We start from the raw sequence: 20,388 nt of genomic DNA on the forward strand, positions 1-20,388 counted from the left end.
CAAAGAGGAGTGGCAAAATGTCTTGGGTTAACCCTTGGTGCCCCCCCCCCCAATATTTGGAAACCTGCATGAATTGTAGCCTGATAATGTCTAGAGGATTAAAGAATGTGGGTAAGTCCTATTTATAGGGAACTGTGTGTTAGTTTCACAGAGAAGCAACAGATATCCAACTCACTTTGTCATGTGTGCACAACAATAGCTGTTGTATCCACCTAATCTTTCTTGGCAAGAAGCCACAGTGAAGATGGATCTCTGCCTCACAGTGGTAATGCAAGCAAGAGAAGCCCATCTAGATAACTGTTCATTGTCACTGAGAGAAACATTTACACGTCACCTTAAAGTCCTCTCATCACTTAAGAAAACATTCTTGGAGACAAAGAGTCCTGCAAAATGCCAGTTGTTCTTAGCAGTACATAGATTGCTTCTCTTATTTTAATTTTTAATATCGTTGCATGTATGGTTTGAGCTCTTGAAAAATAGAACAGGGCAGATGACTGAAAAACATAATTTATCACATTTGTATCCAGTCTTTCTACCTCTGGATAGAAAAGCTTTCTAGCTCTGGGTTGCGTACATGCAGATTATTCCATTATGTCTCGTGACAGCCCTGTGGGATAGATTTGGTTGAGCCACAATGAGTGGCCTAAGAACACACCGTGGGATTCATGGCTTAGTGGTATTTGAACCCAGGTCTCCCCCATCTAAGCTATCCACCTCATCAAGAGTGGAGAGAAGGTAGATCTCCAGATGATTTGGACTTCCAAATCCCAGAAGCCCCTGCCAACATGGCCAGTGGTTAGGAATTCTGGGAGTTGAAGTCCAAAACATCAGAGGGCACCAGGTTGTGGGGAAGGGTGGTTAAAACCAACAGACGAAAACAAAAACAATAAAAACTAAAACAGTTTTTTGGTACCTTAACATTTTAATAAATCTGTTCTGGCACAAGCTTTTGAAGACACTGCCCATTTTTCGGTTTGCTGCAACAGACTAACATGGCTACGCTTCTTGAAATAAATGGTTTTCTTAAACTCGCCAGCTCATTATTATTTCATCTGCTGCTGCCTAGTTTTTAAGACAGTAATCCAATTAAAAGGGCTAGAAAATACACTTATAGCCCCTGGATCAATTTCTTGAGAATGTAGTAGCCTCTGTTAATACGGTAGTTGACCATCCTGGCTCTAGAGATGTTCTACTAATACAGCATTTCTTACTTGTTGGATAGATCCCCAGGGGCCAGCAAGGGGCAGCCGCTACTGCTTTTCCTACAGTTGCAGATGGCTACCAGTCTTTCCCCTTCTTCATTGTGTGTGTGTGTGTGTGTGTGTGTCAATCTTCCAAGAATTTAGGCTCAGAGGCCAGCAATATGTAGATGAAACACCACTCAATCTGTCATAAAGAACAGATGATTCATTCTATTAAGCTAGTACTTCAAAGAAATATACTCTTGGAAAAATAACAGACCAAGTTCTACCCTGATAAGGGTGCACTTGCAGGATTAGAGGCCCAAGCAAGACACAGGAGTAGCATTCATGTTTGTTTATTCACATGCCTGCAACCTTGCTCTATAAAGCAGAGGTAGGCTGGTGTATTTATTTATTTAATACATTTCTACACCGCCTTTCTGCCAAGACACCAAATGTAGCTTACAGTTTTTAAGTACTGAAACAAATGTTATAAAAAAAACACATCAAAATATATATCATCTCAGGCTGATGGAAGGCTTCTTCAGAGCTGAGAGCAGGAGCTCCCCGCCTTGTCTTCCCTCAGGGCCCACAGGTCTCAAGTAGGCCCAGAGAAGGTGGGGGGAGGGGCTGCCCCAACAGTCCTCTCAGGCTGTTGATGGTCCCCTCAAGAGCTGATGGCACAAGATCCCCGGACTGGGCGTCTTCTCTTCTGCAGTGTTCCCATGAGAGGAGGGAGGGGTTGTTCTCAGCAGCGTAGGCAGAGACAAACATTTACCCAGGTAGACTGCCACCACCCATGATGTCTGCCTTAGCCTGAGCCAGGGAACTTTCAGACCCTACAGGACACCCCTTAAGGTCTAAACATAAGGGCCCAAAGCGGCCCCCCTCTAGTTTAAGTCCTGAGCCTGAAACGTTACACAATAGCAATTAACGAAGCAGAAGATTTAGTACTAAAGTTTACTTGGAAGGAAAGACGCACAACTCTTGAGGTAGGTGTTAAGTTTATTTACATAGGGTAAGGGGAAAAGGAATAAAAAGGCTTACAAGTACCAGAATAAGATTTGGAAACAATACTTCAGGCAGAGAATAATAAAACTTACCTACTCCTGCCTGGAAGTATGGGTCTTCACATAGAACAGGGCCCAAACTGTGAGTTGTAAACCAAAAGCAAGTAGAAGATGAAGACAAGAACAAAGACAAAAAAACACTCTGATGTGAGCCTCCTTAGCCAATCATTCGCTGGCTGAATACTTGGGTGGGGGGAGTTCTCACAGCAGCCCAGCTGAAATCATTCAGTCTCCTTTGGCAAGGGTCCTGCTCTGACCTTGAAGGGCCTGGAGACTAGAACAGCATGAGATAATGCACACAGATGGTTTAACAAGGGCACGCAGGCAAAATGGAGTTTTTATAGGCAGCTAAATCTAAGAAGAAAATGGATTTTTTGACAGTCCCTTACAAAGAAATAACATGTTTTTATGTAAACATGGTCATACTGTTGAGGGATGACTGCGCTCTTACTCTTCCATATTCTGTCACTCAAAGCAGTTCTCTCACAGCCTGGCTGTCATAGCAGAAATGAGCTGGGCTGGGAGAAAAATGCCTGGGGGAGTGGTGTGTGGAAGGGGAGGGTTTAGTGCCCTTCACCCATGTGCCCTCTTTCATGTTAAAATAAGACCTCCACCCTCCTGTTTTATACATGGAAAGCAAACAGGGTGGAATGGATTATATCTATTTTAGTCCTAGCAGAGGTTCTATTATCATTAATCACACTCATAAAATCATGGCCTCTAGCAATGCTGCAGGGTAGGTTAGGCTGAGAGATAGTAACTGGCCCAGAATCGCCAACTGGGTTTTATAATAAAGCTGAGATTTACATCCAGGTCTTTCTGGTCCAAGCCCAACATTTTATCCTTTCCATACTAGCAGCTGTGTTTGCCTAATCTCCAAGCTGCTGAGAGTGTCTGCTTTCCAACCATCAAGGCAATATGCTTTTGAATGTTATTGGCCTGTTTAAATATGCATTTTACCATCCACTTCATTGGGAAAATCTGCATTCCTTTTACTGGAACTTCCAATTAAGTTTGATTAGGACTATGGTATTAATGGAACAATCCTATGGCCGCTAGACAGCCATAGGATATCTGGTTTTCCGGGAACTGACCTCCCCCCCACTCCCGCGCTGCCTCGGAGGCAGCGCAGAACAGCCCCATCCTCCACTCCCGCAAGAGGAGCGTGGAGAGGCTGAAAAGGGGTGTTCCAGGGGGCATTCTGGGGCGGTGAGGGCGGAAATGCCTGTATGACACATCCAATGCGTCATACAGCAGCCTCCTCCCCCACTCAGTCCTCCCGCGGCTAGACAGCCGCAATAAGTCTAGCCGAAAATGCAGGGCAGGAGAAGCGCAGAGGGAATGATCCCTTCTGCGTTTTTCCTGCCCTGCATTGGATAGGTGGTCGCCTCTGAGTTCGGCCGCCTATCTGAATAGGATTGTGCCCTAAGTCTTGGTAACTTTAATGCCATCTTAGACTGCAATCCTGCATGTCTGCTCAGACGTAAGTCCCATTGTCTGCATAGGAATGCAACCTTACGTCGTTTTGAGAAATCACAATGTAACGTGTTCCTCATAAACACTCAAAATAATAGCGACTAGCTAATACTGAGATGTAAGTCCTGCGGTTTAGCATAATTAGCATAATGTTTTCATGTTACAAGAATGAGCCTAGCTGGGCTTGCACACTCTTCCCTCTCCTCTCCTCTGGCATGACTGAAAGGGAGATATCAGAAGAGTCCATTTTAGATTAACCATAGTTTAGTGTTCTGTCTGAAAACCTAAACCAGGTGTGCGCAACTTGTGACCCTCCAAATGTTTTGGCTTACAATGCTCATGATCCCTCACCATTGGCTATGCTGCTAGAGCTGATGGGAGTAGTAGGCCAAAACTTTTGGAGGGCCACAAGTTGACCACTCCTGCCCTAAACTGTTGTTAATCTTAACTATGGTTAATGAAAACATATGAGCTTCATAAACATATGGTTTGAAGTTGGCTTGTTTCCACTAGCCATAGTTAAGACTAACCACAGTTTGTTTGGGTTCAGACAATATGGCAAGTTGCAGTCACCAAAAAATGCTTCGGAATTCCTCATGACTATGCCGGAAGGAAAGTGGGGAGTGTGGGGGAAGCTAAGTGTAATACCACTAAGTATTGTTTAGTGTTACATCTAGATCTGGGCAGTGGGGCTTATTCCTAGGTTAAGCGTGTATGGAATTCCAACTAAGCCTACTGTTGAATGTGATGTTTTGTTCTCACAGTTACTTAACTGGAAGTAAAATAACCAGGGTGGATGAAGGGTCTATCTATATCTACCTATCTAATCTACCTCTACACACACAAACATATAGTTCACTATACCTCTCTCTCTCTCCTTTAAACAATGTTTTATTCCTATTGACGGGGACAGAATATTTTGTGATGTAACACACTGTTAAATTTGTTAAGCTTGGTCTAGGGAAGAGGAAGTCTTTTATTTTGATAGATGATAATGCAAGACATTGAGCTATTTTAATGAATGTAATAATTTTAGTATACAAATCAGGTGTTAACTGTTATTTCTTAACTTATTTTTTATTATACTTAGTCTGATTTCCTTACATGTTGACATTTTGTATTCTTGTTTTTGGTTTTGAGTTTGATGTATATGCAAAAGCAAGAAACTGGAATGAACACACACACACACATAGTTCTTAGCAATTAATGTGTGAAAATTATAGTGTGCATTCCAATAGCAGCTTTTCCCAACCAGGGAAGTGAAAATAAAAATGTTTGTGAGATGCTCCCATCTCATAGTTTAGTTTTTGGAGAACTAGGCCTAATCTTGCATGTGTAAATTTTACTTCCGTTGTTAATACTATAACTAAAGGCCTGCCAAAAGAGGGGAGGGATGGAAAGTTGCAGGCTTTTCCCAAACCTGACTCTCGGAGTCTTTCCCCAAACACCTACTCTCAAAGCAGAGCAGGTATCCTGTGTGCGCCCTTGCTTCAACTGCTACAAAAGCCTTAATAATGATGGAGTAGCTAGGAGATGGGTTGTCCCTTTATTTATTTATTACATTTATATCCTGCCTTTTTTCCTCTTCCAAGTAACCCAGGGTGGCTTACATGGTCTTCCTCCTCTCCATTTCCTCCTCACAACAACCCTGTGAAGTAGGTTAGGCTGAGAGTCAATGATTGGTGCAAAGTCATCCAGTGACCTTCATGGCTGAGTGGGGACTAGAACCTGGATCCCCCAAGTCCCAGTCCAACACTCTAACCACTACACCATACTGGCTCTCAGTGACAACTGCCACAATTGAAGCAAATGGGATGGCTGGGCCCGCATTGCCAAATCTGGGCATTCTCCCTGTTAACCCAAGTTGCCACCAGTTCATGACATGAAGGTACCTCCCTTATTGGAGCAGAAGCTCCAATAATGACAGGGGAGGAGGCAATAATCTGTTTTTCCTGCTTCCGTTCTTTAGAACCCAGCTGCCCCTTTGAGAGAGAAGCAGCTTTGGAAACAATTTGCTCTGCACTCACATGTTTAGAGCGTGCCTTGAGAAAGAGAACATCCTCATGATATTCCTGTTGGTGGTGGCCATGTTTTGCCCCCTTTGTAGTGTTATTTTGAAATGTAATACTATTTACTAAATCTCATAGGAATGAATGGTGGCCAGTCATTTATATGCCTTGTTGTGGCGAAGGGGCTTGCGTAACTCAGTGAAGCCATAAGCTATGCCGTGCAGGGCCACCCAAGACGGACAGGTCATGGCAGAGAGTTCTGACAAAATGTGGTCCACTGGAGAAGGAAATGGCAACCCACTCCAGTATTCTTGCCAAGAAAACCCCATGGAACGTATCACAAGGCTAAAAGAGATGACGCCGGAAGATGAGCCCCTCAGGTCGGAAGGTGTCCAATATGCTACTGGGGAAGAGCAGAGGGTATTTCCAAGTAGCGCCAGAAAGAGTGAAGCGGCTGGGCCAAACCCGAAAGGACACTCAGCTGTGGATGTGTCTGGCGGTGAAAAGAAAATCCGATGCTGTAAAGAACAATATTGTTTAGGAACCTGGAATGTCAGATCAATGAATCAAGGTAAGCTGGAGGTGGTCAAACATGAGATGGCAAGATTGAACATCGACATCTTGGGAATCAGCGAACTAAAATGGACAGGCATGGGCGAATTTAATTCAGGTGACCATCATATCTACTATTGTGGGCAAGAATCCCTTAGAAGAAATGGAGTAGCACTCATAGTCAACAAAAGGGTGGGAAAAGCAGTACTGGGGTACAATCTTAAAAATGATAGAATGATCTCAGTACGAATCCAAGGCAAACCATTCAGCATCACAGTAATTCAAGTCTATGCCCCAACCACTGAGGCCGAAGAAGCTGAGGTTGATCGGTTCTATGAAGACCTACAACACCTTCTAGAACTAACACCAAAAAAAGATGTCCTCTTCATCATAGGGGATTTGAATGCTAAAGTAGGAAGTCAAGTAATCACCGGGATAACAGGCAGGCATGGCCTTAGTGTACAAAATGAAGCAGGACAAAAGCTAATAGAGTTTTGCCAAGAGAACATGCTGATCATAGCAAACACTCTTTTCCAACAACACAAGAGGCGACTCTACACATGGACGTCACCAGATGGTCAATATCGAAATCAGATTGATTATGTCCTTTGCAGCCAAAGATGGAGAAGCTCCATACAATCAGTAAAAACAAGACCTGGAGCTGACTGTGGCTCAGATCATGAGCTGCTTCTTGCAAAATTTCGGCTTAAATTGAAGAACGTCGGGAAAACCACTAAACCGTTCAGGTATGACCTAAATCATATCCCTTATGAATATACACTGGAGGTGAGGAATAGATTTCAGGGATTAGACCTGATAGACAGAGTGCCTGAGGAACTATGGACGGAGGTCCGTAACATTGTTCAGGAGGCAGCAACGAAATCCGTCCCAAAGAAAAAGAAATGCAAGAAAGCCAAGTGGCTGTCTGATGAGGCTTTACAAGTAGCTCACGAAAGAAGGGAAGCGAAAAGCAAGGGAGAAAGGGGAAGATATACCCAACTGAATGCAGAGTTCCAGAGAATAGCAAGGAGAGACAAGAAGGCCTTCTTAAATGAACAATGCAAAGAAATCGAGGAAAACAACAGAATGGGAAAGACTAGAGATCTCTTCAAGAAAATTGGAGATCTCAAGGGAACGTTTTGTGCAAAGACGGGCATGATAAAGGACAAAGAAGGCAGGGACCTAACAGAAGCAGATGAGATTAAGAAGAGGTGGCAAGAATACACAGAAGAACTATACAGGAAAGATTTGAATGTCCCTGATAGCCATGATAGTGCGGTCACTGAACTTCAGCCGGACATCCTAGAGAGTGAAGTCAAGTGGGCCTTAGGAAGCATTAGTAACAACAAAGCTAGCGGAGATGACAGTATTCCAGCCAAGCTATTTAAAATCCTAAAAGATGATGCTGTTAAAGTGCTGCATTCAATATGCCAACAAATCTGGAACACTCAACAGTGGCCACAAGACTGGAAAAGGTCAGTTTACATTCCAATTCCAAAGAAGGGCAACACCAAAGAGTGTTCAAACTACCGCACAATTGCGCTCATTTCACATGCCAGCAAGGTGATGCTGAAAATCCTACAAGCTAGGCTTCAGCAGTATGCGAACCGAGAACTACCGGAAGTACAAGCGGGGTTTCGAAGAGGCAGAGGAACTAGAGATCAAATCGCCAACATTCGCTGCATCATGGAGAAAGCAAGAGAATTCCAGAAAAACGTCTATTTCTGCTTCATTGACTACGCTAAAGCCTTTGATTGTGTGGATCACAACAAACTGTGGCAAATTCTTAAAGTGATGGGAGTACCAGACCACCTTACCTGTCTCCTGAGAAACCTGTACGAGGGTCAAGAAGCAACAGTGAGAACCAGACATGGAACAACCGAGTGGTTCAAAATTGGGAAAGGAGTATGACAAGGCTGCATATTGTCACCCTGCTTATTTAACTTATATGCAGAGTACATCATGAGAAATGCCGGGTTGGATGAATCAGAGATCGGAATTAAGATTGCCGGGAGAATTATCAACAACCTCCGATATGCAGACGATACCACCCTAATGGCAGAAAGCGAAGAGGATCTCAAGAGCCTCTTGTTGAGGGTGAAAGAGGAGAGTGCAAAAGCTGGTTTGAAACTCAACATTAAAAAAACTAAGATCATGGCATCTGGCCCTATCACTTCCTGGCATATAGAAGGGGAAGAAATGGAAGCAGTGACAGATTTTACTTTCTTGGGCTCCAAGATCACCGCAGACGATGACTGTAGCCATGAAATTAAAAGACGCTTGCTCCTTGGGAGGAAAGCTATGGCAAACCTAGACAGCATAGTAAGAAGCAGAGACATCACCTTGCCGACAAAGGTCCGTCTAATCAAAGCTATGGTTTTCCCAGTAGTAATGTATGGCTGTGAGAGCTGGACTATAAGGAAGGCTGAGCGCCGAAGAATTGATGCTTTCGAACTGTGGTGCTGGAGAAGACTCTTACGAGTCCCTTGGACTGCAAGGAGGTCAAATCAGTCCATCCTAAAGGAAATCAACCCTGACTGCTCATTGGAAGGACAGATAATGAAGCTGAAGCTCCAATATTTTGGCCACCTAACGCGAAGAGAAAACTCCCTGGAAAAGACCCTGATGCTGGGAAAGACTGAAGGCAAAAGGAGAAGGGGACGGCAGAGGATGAGATGGCTAGATAGCATCACGGATGCAATGAATATGAACTTGAGCACGCTCCGGGAGAGAGCGCAGGACAGGAAGGCCTGGCGTGCTATGGTCCATGGGGTCACGAAGAGTCGGACACAACTGAACGACTGAACAACAACAACAAAGGAAGCTCTGGCGTGGGCTGATCCATGAAGTCACAAAGCGACTGAACAACAACAAAAGGAACACACTCAGTGGGGGAGGATAAACCTGCTTCTCCTTGTCCCTAGTGAATCCAGTTATAGAGCAGGGCTAATACTGTCTCCACTATTCATAGCTCCACCCTTTTAGCTGTGCAGCCCCATCCTGGGTTGTGGTTATGCTGAATTGTGACAGCACCTTGGAAATTAGTGGCATATATGAATTTGTATCTCAGGAGTGATTCCCTCAGGAGGGTAACACTTTGGGGGGCTGCATACTACGGGTGGACAGTCTGGAGTCAGCACTACGGAGATTAACCCTTCTGTCCTCTGCTGCCACCCCACCCACCTGAAAAGCATATCCCTACACAACAGTTAGGCTTAGGAAAAAAGGACCCATTCAGACCAATGGGACCTTTTTTTCTAAGCCTAATTGTCTTGTGTGGGGAAGAGTCAAGGTGAGGCCATGGTGGGCTGGATCCAAAGGTTTCCCATCCCTGATACTGATCTATTGAATTAGATTCTAATACAGTCACAGAGGGGGTGGGAAGAGAAAGAAATATAGGAGCAAAAGAGCATATCCTTGGCAGAAATTGTGTTGACTCATATACAAAACATAAACCACCAGCGTATAAGACACGTGTATGTTCGTCGTTTTTTATGAGGTAGAAAATGAAACCGTAGTAAAGCAGATGAAATTTTGGAATTCTCCCCCCCCCCCTTCTTAAAAGTAGACAGTTCGGTGAGGAAACCTCGGACATAAAGGCTAGGCTCTTTCTCCCAAAAAGTTTACGTTTCGAACAACCCCCTTAAATTAAAGAAGAAAACAAAAACGAACAACCCAAAGACAGCCACCCTTGTCCATTGGGAGCGGGCGGGGGTGGGGGAGAGAATCCAAAATCCACAGTTGGGCAACCAGGCTGCGCCCGAATCCGCAACCTCTCCTTGCAAGGCTCGGCAGTGGCCAGAGGACGTCGCCCTCTCCCTCAAGCCAGCCTCGCTTCCCGACTCCCGCTTGCCTTGTTTCCCAACTCTGCTTTGGGAGGAGGGAGAGGAGGAGCTGTCGCCGCCACAGCAGCCACAGCAGCAGCAGCAGCAAGAGCCGCCAGAGGCCGGAATTATTTCCTGGGGAAAGCGCAGGAGGCTGGGAAAGCGTTTCCGGAAGGTTGGCTACATCCCGCAGTTGGGCTCGGAGGCTGCTTGGGTGGGCGACGGCGGCAGCAGTAGCCGTCTCAGGTGAAGAGAAAAAGAGCGAGCGGGTGGCTGCAGGCGCAGAGGGGGGACGCTTGGGGGGTAAGTCTGGCTGGGGCGTGAGTCTCTCCAGGTGCCGGAGTGGCCTCATCGTTTTTTGCCTGTGGATTCATTCCCCTGGGGCAGGGCGGGCGAGTGAGTGAGTGTAAAGGAGGCGGCGATGGGGCTGGCTCTGCTGTCCCCCTCCCCGTATGGAATGCGGGAAGGCACATCTGTCTCCGCCAGCTGCCACATCTGCAGCAGCGGTGCCGGATTCGACGTGTCCACCTCGTTGCGGCGGTGGCTGAGGGAGGGAGGATGGATGAAGACCTGCGGAAAGGGAGGGGAGTTGTCCTACTCAGACGAGAGATAGCTCCTGCGGGGACCACGCGAGGCTTTCCCATGGGTCCGCCAGCTGTGTTGGGAGTCGGGGAAGTTGCGACGGTGGTGATGGGTTTCAGGAAGAAATGTCCTTCTGAGCGACAATTGCAGCCGCGGGTCTTGAGTTGCGAGGAGCAAGCGCCAGGGGGAATGTAGGCTGTGTGATCCGCATTGGTCTCCGGACCGGTGTGTGTGTGTGTGTGTGTGTGTGTGTGTTGGTGGGGGACCCAGCGCAAGTGAAAAGTCAGGGAACAATGCTAATCAGGGACTGGAAGGAAGGAGTCAGGATACCGTAGCAGGAAGAAGGTGGATAGCCTCTGGAGAAATAAGGAGGGATGTATAAGGGGAGGAGGTGGGAAATGGCTTGGGCCCTGTTCTGCACATTCCTCTTTCCTTGCTGTTCCTTTTTGATATTTTCCCGTGGCCATCTATTATCATAACCTTTTGCCTGGCTGCAGTTCATGCATCTCTCATAAGGCCTAGTGAAACATATTGGCATTATCAGTGTTGGCATTCACACTGTCGCTGTCATACACTACCAGCATTCTGTTTCTCTTGGATGCTTTAGTAGTTGGTTCTCTTTCTTTCCTCATCTTTGCATGTGTGTGCGTGAGAGGGGGCTACGCTACCTCAACGGACATTATGCTCCATCCTTAGGGACACCCTTACAGAGATACATGGTTGTACTATGATGTGCTGTCAGAAGATCTGATAGATGATGTCTTCTGGTGACAGGCACTTACTCTGCCCCTTTGAGGGCATGGGTTGAGATTAACAGATGAAATGCTGAAGGCGTGAAGGGAAAAAATGGTTAATTTTCAAATAAGGGGAAATGGTAAGCCATTGTAATTTAGCCAAAGGCCTGTTGATTTGTTAGCCTTTGGTGTACTGTAATCCCCTTGGCACCCCAGAGGAACAAGTAGATTGTGACCATATACATCAGGGAACACAAGGATGTTGCAGAGACTGCAAAATACAGGTTGAGTTACGGTTTAAACAGCAAGGCGATTGTGGAAGGAAATGACTTCTAGAAGGCACAGTCAGTATTTGTCTTTTATTTAGAGAACAAAGATCCAGGACCATAGTCAAGGATATTTTTAGATTTCATTTAACAAAAAAGAAAGAAAAAAAGACCTCTAGCATATGCAGATTTAAAAGGAAAAAGATGCAGTCAATATCATGCCACATTTACCTCAAATTAATTAATTAACTAACAAAACATATATGTTGCCAATAACAGATGTTCTCTGTGTGGCTAAAAATAGAATTTTTAGAACTATAAAATTTTAAACAACAAGTGAAAATAAACAGAATAAAGCCAACCACAATATAAAAACTAAGAAGAATAAAGCCAGCGGCAACAAACGTTTATACAGCATGTCTGTAAGCTGCCTTGAATGCCATTTTTTGATAGAAAGGTGGGGTAGAACTAGAAAAACATAAATAAAAGATCTTAAAATTTTAAAAGCCTGGAAGAATAAAAAGGTTATTACCTGGCACCAAAAAGACTGTGGGCTCTGGGCAAGCCTTTCTGGAGAGCTTATGCTGGACAAACCTGTGCGCCACCACCTGAAAGACCTTCTCTCCTCTGGCCACTCATCATCCTTCATTAGGCAGGGTCATGTGGAGAAGGGTTTTGGTTGATGATCTTAAGGTCCAGTATATATGTGCATTAAACATAAAATCTGCTTCCGGTTTTCAGGCCAATTAATGCAAAGACACATGGGTAGATTGGCAAACATGTGGGCACTCAAGCACTTTAATAAAATATATGTTTTAAATAAATGTACTTATTAGTTGTTGTTGTTCAGTCGTTCAGTCGTGTCCGACTCTTCGTGACCCCATGGACCATAGTACGCCAGGCCTTCCTGTCCTGCGCTCTCTCCTGGAGCATGCTCAAGTTCATATTCATTGCATCCGTGATGCTATCTAGCCATCTCATCCTCTGCCGTCCCCTTCTCCTTTTGCCTTCAGTCTTTCCCAGCATCAGGGTCTTTTCCAGGGAGTTTTCTCTTCGCATTAGGTGGCCAAAATATTGGAGCTTCAGCTTCATTATCTGTCCTTCCAACTAGTATTTAAATGTTTGCTGTTCTACAATTATATATAATGCCTCCCCCCCCCCCACCCTTCAAGCCTGGCCACAAGCACAACTTTTTGAGTGAGGTGTTTGTCAACTGAGATGGCTGTTTGGGGATCTTCAAATTTCTTTTGCTTCTATTTAGTCTGTTTTTATTGATTGGATTGATTTTATTGGTATTGTCCCTTGCTTCCCCCCATGAACTGCTTTGTGAATAATTGTTGTAAAGTGGTATACAGATATTAACTAAAAGATCCCAATGACCTGGTTCTCATGTCACATTGTGGGTTAATTACCCTACGATTTGTGGGGCTACATGGAGTGTGCAAGCCATTTCTGGTTTCAATAGACAACCTACCCCAAAATTATGATACCACTGTGCATATAGGAGAAATCTGGAGCCCTGTAGATGCAGTTGGTGTATGGCCTGCTCTCGCTCTTATGTGGCTGTTGTGCAGTCCACTTGTTCGCTTATTTTTCCTTCCAAAAAATGTGATATTTTCTGGGTGTCTTGCATTTTATTATTTTCGTATGATTTCATAATGTGTGTAAGATGCTACTTAGAAATTACTGATTTTTCTAAAGCTCTTTTTTTTTAAAAGCTCTTTAAAACGCTCTTGTTTTACTAATAAACACTAGTAAAGATTACTTAAGGCTATGTTTATTTCTCCTTAAGTTACTTTTGTAGTCTTCACATTTGATGTAACTATGTCTATTCTGTAGGGTGGTGACAAATACATTGAACTGAATGTAGTTATTCAATAGGAATTCCTGGTTATATAAACTCTTACAGTTAATTTTGAGTAGATTATACTATATTAAGAGGAAGCACTGGGCAGCTATTTTTAATGGCTTTTTTTTTTTTTTAGCTCATGCACTATATCATCTAGTCAATACCTATCATTTAGTTTTGACAAAGGCACAGTGTGACTACCTGTAGAAATTCTGTGCAGACTTAAACTGCAATACTATATACACATTTATCTAAGCTCAGTGACGTTTACTTCTGAGTAGACATGTATTAGATTGCACTGATAGTGTGTCATTTCTGTGATGCACAACCCTATGTCCTTAAATTCTTGTGTAGGAGCCCATGAAAAACATTTTGTTCTTCAGGCAAAGTCTGTCCTCCCGCCGCAAAGTATGGTGTACCTCAACTATTAGTGGTAGGTCTCAACTATAATCTTGGGCGGGGGGAGGGGGGGTTGCATTCAGAATAAAAGTAGGATATAAAGCTTCCAGAGGGGGAGAAACTGGCAGTCCACTGCATCTGCTATAAGGGTGAAAATATGATGTACCAGTGGTTGGTAGAATTATTGCATAATATACAATGCTCCTCATCTTTTATGTCTTTCAAGACTGAAGAACATTTTCTGTGAAATCACCAGATCTCACTGTCAGTGCAGCCCTATAGGGTGGACAAGGGAGAATCTGTGGCAGAAGTACCATTGAATCCAACTCCCTACTGGGCTTGTGCCAGGCATGGCACAAGGTGTGGGTGGATTTTTAAAAAATATTTTGTTGCTCCCAGTGAGAGGGAAGGCTACCATGCCAGCTTCAAGGCTGGTGTAGTTTTTTCCTCCTTTTCAGGGGAACAGCAGGGCCTTAGATCTAGTGGATCCAAGGCCTCTCCCCAAAACGCCCCTTATCAGCCTCTACCTCCATTGGAACCTTGATGGTGGAGGAGCAATGGTGGCAGATCTTTCTGCCACCCAAGAAAGGAGGCTTTTGACAGTGGACTTCATCCTCAGCCTGCAGACCTCCTTCTCCATGGGTGGAAAGGGATTCCACCATTGCCTGTGGCCCATAGGGACACTGTCCCAGATACCATAGGTTACCATTATAACAACATTATAACAACATTATAACAACATTATAACAACATTATAACATTATACATAGGATACCATTATAACAATTTAGGCTGACTTTGGCGTGGTTTGACTAAACCCGTTATTATGAACCAGTCAAATCCAGTCGCTCAAGTGATGGCTGAGGCAGATACCACATTGAGTATTTAATTGGCCAAGTTCAGAAAATCACAACTTGAGTTATGTCATGCAATGCTAAATACATAATTATTTTTAAAAGCTTCTTAAATAAATGTATCAAGTGTTATGAATAGAAGACATTTATTGCAGTCTTATGTAACTCTGTTGTAATACTGATCCTTCCTCCAAATGTTTTCCCCCCCAAATGGCTGCAGTCACTGGCAGTTCATGAATAAGCACATAGAAGCACTCCCCAACCTGGTGCTCTCTCGTTTTGGATTACAACTTCCATCAGCCCTAGCCAGCATGGTAAGGGATGATGGGAGTTGTATCCAAAACATCTGGAGGGTACCAGGTTGGGAAGGCCTTAAATCATTGGTAAGACAGAGAAAGGAAACTTGGACTTATATTTGAAAGAGAACTCTCAACTCAGTAAAGCCACACTATTCTGGAACTGTGTGTAAGTACCACGAGTAAGCAGATGACTTAGGCATCATTCATTTGTACTTCCAATAGCATGGAAGCCATTTTCTCATGGCAAGATTCTTCTCCACAGCAGTATGAATACTGGACCACATGGGCAGCACCAGTCACATGGGTGCTTTCCACCTGATTGTTGTCTGTCCAGGAGATCAATTTCTCTTGAGTGCCTTGACACTTTTTAAAATAGTTTGTTCTCTGACTAGTTATGAAGTACCTTCCTCTGTATTCTCCCTCCCTCACCCCCACATCTTTTCAACTTCAAGAGATACTTGCTGGGTAGCAGATATTTAATGCAGATGAAGTTGGCAGAGTGGAAAGTTGATACAGCTGCCTGAACTTGAAATGGGAGCCCTAAACATTGGGTTCCTTCACAGTTGCAAGCTCAGAGGTGTTTCATGTGAGAACTGCAAGTATCACATCATGATGGCTTGGATGAGTACAGTGGTTATCACGGAACAATTATTGTTAATAGAGTTTTCTCCCATGTGATTCCAGCATCTCTTAAAGCTTACTGTTGGATCACTACCTTCTGGGTGTCTAGTGCCAACTGGGCTTATAGAAGTTAATGGCCTAGTCAACAACTTTGCTATACTATGGTGCAATGCAGGATGTTTTGCAAGTGCCTGAGCCTTCTACCTGCCTGGCCCTCTCAGCCCCAGCAAACCCCAAAGCCAACAAAAAGGGAACCCCATGAGGAATGCCAAAAAGCCAAACGCAAGGGAGTAGACGAAAGGAATGTTTTATTCAATGAAAAAAATTCCAATGTGTTTCAGACCACACACAGGTCCTTCTTCAGGCCAATTTAGAATAATGTAGCAAGTGGTGTTTTCTCTTCAGATGCCAGTCTCCTATGGTTTATACATTGAATGGTACAATTATTCAGTCGTTAAAAGTAAAAACAAAAACAACCCCCCCACCACCAAATTGAAGGGCAAAGTAATAAAATCTTTAAGACAGAAAAGAGAAAACCAGTCAAGTCACAATAGGAGCAACAAAGGAAAGTGAAGTTATTTTATAAAAGTCAAGCTTAAAAGGAATTATTTGAGTGAGCATATTTTCACAAGAAATCAGAATGAACATCTAGGGGACAGATTTATTGTTCCGTGTGTGGGGAGGTCACATATTAAAAGATTGCTGTTACACCTGAGCAAGCCTAGTCAATGGGACTATTAGAGGTTCACAATCTACTAGATGACTTGTATTTCACAATTAAAAAGGAAGTAACAAGGGAGATTGTACTGCCCCTAGTCCATAATATTGCTTTTCACAAAAACACAGGAAAGCGGAGAACTGGAGGGTGACTAATCTACTAGTTCCCATACTTAGGAAATGAACAGGGTGGATCCAGACATTACTGGAATGTGCTGAAGTGAAGGTGCATTGGCTAGAAACACAACAGTTCAGTAAAGATTCAGGAACAGCCAAAGCAGATAGATGAATAAGGGAGTAATCCTATGTCCCTTGACAGCATCTGGAGGGACATAGTATTGTTTGGTTTCCTGTATCTGAGCTTGAAGACAGCGCTCTGAGCGTGGACCCAGAAAACCGTGCTTCCTGCCCCCTCCCCATCATAGCCGTTGTGGAGAGAACCGTGCCTGCTACCTTTCTGCACTCAGTAAAGGGAGCGCAGAGTTGGGGAAAAGGGGGCATTCCTATGGGAGGGGAGGAGACTGGGGTAGCTGGTTTACGCCTTTTCCTACCACTGCCCCAGCCTCCTTCCCTGACCCTCCCTGAAGCCCCTGCTATACAGGCAAAATCACTTGTCTAGCAGGAATGCAGCGTGGGAGGCACAAGGCGCCTCTTGCTCTGTGCTGGATACAAGTAAGCCTCTAAGTTTGGGGGCTTACGAGTACCCAGGGCGCAACCCATAGAATTGCTCCCTAAGAAACTTTTCTGTTGTCAATTTTTCTTTTTCTTTTACTTCCAGAGGCACCTGAGTGCCTTTATGTAATTCAAATGCTTTTGATAATCAATACAATAAAATAAAAGCTTAAGATAATGAAAGAATAAATGACTGAATGGGGATCTGGCCCCTACACACCTGCAAAAGCCTGTTTAAAGTCAGTCCTTTTTTTCAGAACCAGAATTGCCAGATGACTTTTGACAAATCACTGTCTTGTGGCCAAATATTCTGGCTGATCTTAATTTCTGTGGTGGCACATGGTGTGTTTACCATCTGCCCTGCAGTGTCTATGATAACCATTACTCAAACCTGAGAAGCACAGGTGCAATGCATTCCCTGTAGTAAGTATTTTTATTAGCTCACCACCTGCATCCTACACCACCCAACACTCCTGATTTGTCCTAATACATACCATGAAGTAGAACGCACCACTAGGGGTTCTCAGACTTTGCCATTACAGCCCAACTTATCACAAATGAAGAAAAGTTGTCCAAGCTTTCCCTAACTACAGGGAATAAAATACAGGATATAATTGTTGTGGATTAAGTATTTTAATCACATGCAGGCTGTGCCCATCAAAAGAAAGGGAAGTTGACGTGATGAATCAGTTGTATGTCAAATCACCAGCCTTAGTCATGTGAAGGCATCTAAAGATGAAGCAAAGGCTTGGTTGATGTTGCTTGTGGCTGTCCTAGAGCCAGTTGTTTTGGCAAGTATGCTACAAATCTAGTCCAAAGCACAAGAGAGTGCCTCTGTGAAACATATGTGGCCCCTATGCCTAATTGTAGTTTTGGCTCTAGTCTATGAGTTGGAATTCAGGCAGCAGGATGGGACAGGCAGGCAAGAGTGTAGGCTCGATAAGGCTATAAAGTCCAGAAATGCAACCCACCAAAAGACAATGAAAAAAGATGTTTTCTTTGTTCAGTCAGTCAATGCTATAGTGGCAGATTCCCCTCCCACTCCATTCCGTTCCTTTTATGAATTTCTGAGATATGCAGAACTCATCTGATAAAAAATAAAACAGGCAAATACATCTTTAAGTCCTTTCCTGGAAGATGCATTTATTGAATATGCCTCAGCTGAATAACACCTGGAAGTTTCAAATGTAATAAAAGAATAAAACATGATATAAACTTGGTTTAATTACTGGCATTTGGTTATATGCACATTTAGAATGGATGTTTTTAAAGTTCCTAATTTCTGTTCGATAACTTTCTTTCTTATATTGTATCTTTCCTGAGAAGCTGCTAAACTCTGCTCCAGGAAGCACAGAGGAAGTCTTTAATCTGGATTATTTTACTGGTATGCATGTGTCAGGTTTTAAAATAAGACTCCTAATGCATATTGGATGTTACACAACAGGTGCATAATCAAGAGTGGATCAGGCTAATAACTGTGCAAGGATATTTGTGCCCTATAATTAATTCTGGATTCTTTCTAGATTGGAATATTGATCAAAAATGCAAAGCAACTCATTTTCCTAATTACTGTTTTTTCTTAATGTCATGAACACAAATGAAAACATCTAAAATAGTTTGTAAAATTATTTTAGATTACATTGTTAATCTAAACTGATCCAGGATGTGTTGCAAAAATATCTTGTGCTGTGGGCATTCCAGGAAAGGAACTCTAGAGCCTTCCATCGGGGTGGGGGAAGAAGCCCAGGGGAAGGATGGAGCTGGGAGGCAGAGGAAATAAGAGACGGACTGTGCATGGACTGGAAAGAACATGAACAGGAGAGATTGGAGTTGGAGGACAGGGAGCGGGAGGAGGAGGCGGCATGGGGGCTAGAAAAGTTGAGGCCCAGAGCTACAAGAGTGGGTTGCTCTGCAGAGCGGTGCAGAGGGCATGGCGAACCACACCAGGCCTGCACAAGGCCTAAACACTGGCACAAAGGCAGGGGGCATCCAAATCCCATGGTGGAGTGGGGTGAGGAGAAGATCCCTTGGTGGAGGAGATCTGGAGGCAGATGGCGTAGGGCAGGAGACATTTGGAACCTTGAATGTGGAGGCATGGCCTACTGAGGGCTGGGGCAAAGTAACCACCAGCCCTGTAACGGTATCTACTTCTTCCAATAAATACTGTATTAGACTGTAAGTTTTGAATAGGTGTGGTCATTCCAGGGAGCCGTAGGATGTAGAGCTTCCCTTGGCAAGCCCCAAGGCGAAATGTGCACTGATTAAATCCTTGTAGGTCAGACTGGTTTCTTGGTGTATTTTAAGTTTTCAAGGAGAGTTCATATGGAAGAGGTGCATATTTGATATTACTATATTCCACACGTCATCCAAGGAGAATTTGAAGCCCATATGCACCAGTCTCTCATCCAGGCACTGGTGAAGCCCAAGCTTGGCTTCAGCACAGGAGCTGCATCATTTACTTTCAGGCCGTTCTTGGGGCAAAATGAATTCTTTATCCTGAAACCACCATTCACACATTGGCTACATAATTCCCTGTGGTGAAGGTTTTAAGGGAGAAAAGAGGAAATAATTCTACAGCCCTTTCCGTTCTTACAAGTCCCATTGAACTGAATTACATTTAAAATCTTGCATATGGATTTTGGATTGTGGCCATATTTTAAAGGGAAGGCACTTCCATGTTGGCTCTTATGTTGTTGGTGGGCTATGTACTGAGTGGGTGACCAGATCCTAACACAGTAGAACCTTCCATAGAAATCTGAAAGTCGTTCAAAAGGAGGGGAAAGTATTTATTCATATGACAATGAAGATAAAAAGTTGTGAAGCAGGTTCGCAAGTGCTATTTTCACAATAAGATAAATGGCTCTAATAGTTACATCAGAGGTGGGGAACCTATTTCAGCTTGAGGGCTGAATTCAATTTCAGAGAAGCTCTCAGGGGCTGAATTCCAGTGGTGGGAAGGGACAAAGGCAAAGTAGGAGGGACCAATTTTTCTTTTAAACCCTAGCATATTGTAGTTTAAGGGCACAATCTTTAGACAGAAAAAAATGTCCTACAACTCCCAGCATGTCCCAGCCATCATGGTTGGCTGGCACATGCTGGGAATTATAGGACTTTTTTATGTCTAAACATGCATTGGATTGTGCCCTAAAGCTCTTATTGACAGTAACTAAGCCTTAGGAGAGGCTATTTCAACCTTTTAGAATGGATGGGTGGGGGAACATGCAAAAGTCAGGAAACTGGCAAATGATTAGTGGTTGGCAAAAAAAGGATTGAGGCCAGGGAA

General features: G+C 43.9%; 1 protein-coding gene across 3 annotated transcripts in view; it reads left to right on the forward strand.

Moving 5' to 3' along the window:
* Positions 1-10,163: 10,163 nt before the first annotated feature.
* The window catches only part of APBB2 (amyloid beta precursor protein binding family B member 2), a 243,694-nt gene continuing 233,469 nt past the window's right edge, over positions 10,164-20,388 (forward strand). Inside the window, exon 1 of one of the 3 annotated variants that reach the window (XM_084856916.1) lies at positions 10,164-10,415. The gene's annotated coding sequence lies outside the window, so the exon portion shown is untranslated. The remainder of the gene's footprint in view (positions 10,416-20,388) is intronic. The other 2 variants (XM_084856917.1, XM_084856914.1) reach the window with 2 other exon arrangements.

This window comes from Heloderma suspectum, chromosome 5, assembly GCF_057233095.1.
Source record: "Heloderma suspectum isolate Gila_16-S chromosome 5, 16-S_ref, whole genome shotgun sequence".
NCBI classification, from domain to species: domain Eukaryota; kingdom Metazoa; phylum Chordata; class Lepidosauria; order Squamata; family Helodermatidae; genus Heloderma; species Heloderma suspectum.